The sequence below is a fragment of the Centropristis striata genome, chromosome 16 (genome assembly GCF_030273125.1).
Source record: "Centropristis striata isolate RG_2023a ecotype Rhode Island chromosome 16, C.striata_1.0, whole genome shotgun sequence".
NCBI classification, from domain to species: Eukaryota; Metazoa; Chordata; class Actinopteri; order Perciformes; family Serranidae; genus Centropristis; species Centropristis striata.
The window spans coordinates 21983013-21987886 of NC_081532.1; the positions used below are offsets into that span (position 1 = coordinate 21983013).

A 4874-nucleotide genomic window follows, 5' to 3' on the forward strand; every position below is an offset into this window, starting at 1 on the left:
TCACTAATTGTAATGGTTAATTATGGCGTCATATTTGAGTCAAAAGTCGCGCGAGCGATAACACATCTGCACGCGCATTTATTTCGTGTCACGGGCGCAGATTTCAACTGCCGCGCACATCTGTTTGATCTTCGCGTACATATTCAGCAACTGAGTGAAGCGGATCTTCCCCCGTGCTCGCTCGCGGTCGAGCTCTGCTCGCGCGGAGCGAGGACTTTTGACACATTGGGGGCGGGGCCAAGGCTGACCCCAGGCCTCTTATGATTGGTCATTTTCCAGCCCTCCACGTGGGTGCCTTTTCAGCTACTGCTGAGAGCTGGTAGTGGCGGCATCATCTAAGCAACAACAACGGTTGTTTCATGACGTTGACGACCACAACTCTACGCTTCATCACTGATAATGAAAAGGTTAAAAAAATGTTGTTTCTTGTTTCTAAAGGATCAAACAGTAGTTAAAGTGTTAGATCCATGGGTTTGCCCATGCAGTCCAGCGGTGCAGGATGTCTCTCTGAAGCAGAGGATGGCGGTCGTCTTAATTTATGTCAGTCTTCTCAGACAGCCCACAAACATTGGAAGAGGATGTGGAGCCGGAGCTCGTCTGGGGGTAGGAGCTCGGCAGCACCTGGTGTCGGTGTGTCCTGAGTCTATCTGCTGTCAGAAGGCTGACCTGGACCATACCATGCGTGGTGAAGCATGTGTAACAAATGTTCGCACATTTGGAGTACTGTGCCGGGAAGAGGACGTGCTGTCCCTGAAGGATGTCCGAGCGGAGACACCGCAGCGTCCTGTCAACAGCAGGTAACTAGGTCAAGCTAACTAACGTCAGTAATCGCCGGTGGTTTAACGTAAAATATAATAAATAAACGCTATAGTGAGACAGGAATATGATGGAGAAGATGCGAACAATGTTTCCATTTTCAGTAGTTATCAGACGAAAACGTTTTAGTTTATGTTGCTCCATGCTAACGGTAATAGCTAGTTTTGCTAGCATACTACCGTTACAATCGTGCCTTACAATGTTAGCATTTTCATATTTGAACTTTTGAACTACCGTCGAAAATTTTGGGAAATGTAGTTGCAAGTTATTTGAGTTTCATTTGGAAGATGTTTGTCATTTTATTTTGCTAATTTATTCGCGGCTACTGGTCTTAGGTCTGAGCTAGCGCTCTCTAGCGAGCTAGCTTTAGCATCATGTCGAAGCAATTTATAAATGGTCCGTCGAGGCAGAATATCTTTACAGTTACTTCATGTTACAGTTACCATGATGCTAACAGTTGTTATAACAGTAGATGTGTCTGTTGTTAGCAAACACTATTGACTCTAAGAGTGCATTGCATGGCCTGACAAATTTTTTTTAACTGTGATATGTAGCTAATTGTATGTGGATTTTGATGGTAGGTTCTTGATAATAGTCCTGTTTTTTGTGAGGATGTTTTGGTATTCTTATGTAATAAGGTGTAATAGTAATACCAATGTCATACTCATCAATGGCTAAATTTTAACATTCGTTGTATTTGGATAATATTAAACTGAAACTCATGTCACTTGGTAATGAGAGGTTAAAAAGAAAAGATAATCATGGGGATATACATTTAACCATGGAGTCAGGGCTGTAAAAAATTACTGTAATGATGAACTGGTAGTTTACTTCACCGTTTAAGATTTACATTGTGTCAATGTCAATGTTACTCACTACTGTTAGCAGACTATTACCCAAACTATTCTTCTGTTATTAATACTGCAGTACTATTTTGATAATAGAGGTTATTATGTAATAAGGTGTATTTGTAATTCCAGAGTCATAGCCATTAATGGCTTAAATTTAGTATAGGGTGCATTTGAGTACTATTACACTGAAAGCTTTTGAAAGTATTCGCCACTATTATCAGATTATTACCTAACTATTACCATGGTGTTACCGAGCTGTGGTGTCAATAGAATTATCAACTTATCCATTCATATTCATCTTCTTTGCAAGCTGTAATCCTGTTTTTCACCTCACAAATTTACAGCTTGACCATTTATTTACTGGTGAGTGTTTGTCAAAGACTGTTATTAACATAAACTACTTTCATAAATTATGTATTATTATTTTTTTAACCCTTGTGTGGTCCTCCCGTCGACTATATACCCCTGCTCCTCAGGGGTCAAAAAGGATCCCATGACACGATAATGTTTTTAGGACATGTAGAAAAAAAAATGTTACCAACTTTTTTTTTTAAAATCATTTTATCATTTAAGGCAACTCATGCCCCAAAAATTGATTGATTGATATATCATTTTCATAATTTTTTCTTTATTATTGGTCAATTTTAGTCAAATATTCAAAATTAGGCCTCATTTCAAGAGAGAAAAAAGTAAAAAAAAAAAACCTGAATACTTTTTTTCAATAGTAACAGTGGAAGAAAGTAATTCTTGATTGGAATGCACAGAGTAGGTCATGTCAACTTTTAGTGAAACTTATGTTTTGATATTTGTATATTTGAATACAATTGACCAGGGGCAGCGGCTCAGTTGGTAGAGTCGGTTGGCCCCCAACCGAAGGGTTGGTGGTTCAATCCCTGACCATGGCAGCCTACATGTCGAAGTATCCTTGAGCAAGATACTGAACCCCAAATTGCTCCCGATGCTTTGTTCATCTGTGTGTGAATGAATTCCCAATGGTGGCAGGTGGGACCGTTTAGGGTAGCCTCTGCCACCAGTATGAATGTGTGTGTGAAAGGGTGAATGAGCGCAGTCTGTAGTGTAAATCGCTTTGAGTGGTTGCAAAAGCGCTATATAAGTGCAGGTCCATTTACCATTTACCAATAATAATGAGAAAAAAAAGAAAATTAAATATAATATATTTGGTCATGAGTTACCTTAAAAAGTGAAAAAAAAGTTGGTAATATTTTTTTTTACATTTCCTAAAACCAGTCTAATGTCATGAGGTCCTTTTTGACCCCTGAGGACCATGGGTGCTATAAAAATGTATGAAGAAAGTTAAAATTTATATTATCTATAAAGGATGCAGAGGGGCACATATGCTGAAAATGTTGCTATGTTTCTAGAAGTGCTATGTGTGTATTTAATTCAAATGATTATATTCAGCTACATACTGATTTTTATGATTAAGTGATACATTATTTCAGTTAATTTAAACATTAATAACACATTATTGTCATTGCTGCAATGCTCACGGTTGTCATCCTGTTCTAGATAAACACTACTTCACCTAAGAGACTTTAGTATCCAATTCTTCGTTGACCTTCAGCATTCAGTTGTTTGTCTTCACCTTTTCAGGTAAGCAATTTTAAAAAATTGCTTTTGTAATGCTGAGAAACACTGAAATTATTATTCATAAAGAACTTTCAACCACTGTTCTGTGATGTCATGTATAGTGATATACAAATATATCTGAAGGAGAGATGTATTTGGGATAATCAATATTATTAGTATTATTTATGTATTTATTTATTTTTAAATCAGAGAATGGGGGAAAATAGATTATTAGTACAAAAACTAGTAACTAGTAAAAAAAAATAGGTAACAATAATGTTCATTCATTAATTGACTCTTGGTCAAACTCTCATCTAATTAAGTATTGCTGTCTCATTAACATGTTGTATTTATTTATTTATTTATTTATTTATTTATTTGTAGGCTAAAACCTGAGAAGCCATCACCATGTTGTTGTTTCACATCAGAGTAAGTATTTCACATTATGCAGATTTTTCAGGATGTGGTCCTCAATATATAGTATAGAAGTCACTGTATTTTCTGACTTTTCCAGGTTTCCTGTGTCCAGCATCTTCAAGACAGACTAAGCTAACTTTTCATATTTTGTCCACATTTATATTTAGGTTAGGTTAGGTTTATAGTAGAGTACTTAGTTTGTATAGTTTAGCGTTTTATGCTGGTCTAGGGACAGTTAAGTTAGCAAATGAATTTAGTTCAGATCACTTACAATTGCATGTTATTGTTACAATTGTGTTATTTTGTGAGTTATTGTTGTACAGGCTATTGTATATTGCAGGACCAAGTGAGACGAGGAAGACCACTGTTTCCAAGATGCCGCTCAGAAAGTGCGTTGGACAAGTCTCGACCTTGCAGATCCTGCCCCACTTAGCCCAACCACTTCCGACCATGGGGTACCTCAAAGACCTCCGTCAACCAGCCGGCTGTGGATGATGGATAACGCACCCACAACTCCTTCTCCAGGCTACAAGGTATGGGTTTGTTTTTTTCCCCATCACAGTGGACACAGACATGGCCTAATAATACAATCTGCTGTCTTAACTACTTCCTTTGAATAATAAAATATTAATTCACAATTGAGTATTTATAATGTATGAATACATTTGGTATTGTGTGTCATCAGGTTCTGAATATACAGACACCCCCACAGTCCAAGAACAGCTGGATGACCTCTGGACCCACTTGCCCCCGTTCACCAGTTGAAAAGATAAGCTTTTTAAAAAATTCTTCAATTGTTAATTCTGCACAAAGTGATACACAAAACATTGTCTGTATTCCATTTCAACAAACACAAACATGAAATGTATATTTAAATACATGACTTAATGCAAGTCAATCATCTTTTTTTTTTTAAAACCAACCATTGCACACACTCCCATCCAAGGAGAGGTTACATCTTGATGGTAACTTTTTAGATTAACAAAACTTTTGTGATATTTGTAATTGTTGTTGCTGCGGAGGGGGCGGAAAGGGTAAGTCTAAACATTGCATGCAAGAGACCAACACCGGCGTCTCAGGGGAAAGCTATCTGTATACATAACTATCAATCTACTTGGTTGCTTCAAAATTTTACGATAGTTTTGCAAATCCTGACCCAGACAGAAGCACATCAAAGAAACAAAAAAACCAATGGTGGAT

The 4874-nt window shown here is 37.4% G+C and overlaps 1 long non-coding RNA gene across 1 annotated transcript; it reads left to right on the plus strand.

Annotated features, from left to right (window-relative positions):
• Window positions 1-650: 650 nt before the first annotated feature.
• On the plus strand, window positions 651-4599 carry LOC131988555 (uncharacterized). Its single transcript, XR_009395882.1, has 5 exons — window positions 651-797; window positions 3198-3281; window positions 3642-3686; window positions 3772-4207; window positions 4360-4599. It is a non-coding gene; the product is annotated as an uncharacterized LOC131988555 (long non-coding RNA).
• Window positions 4600-4874: the final 275 nt, after the last annotated feature.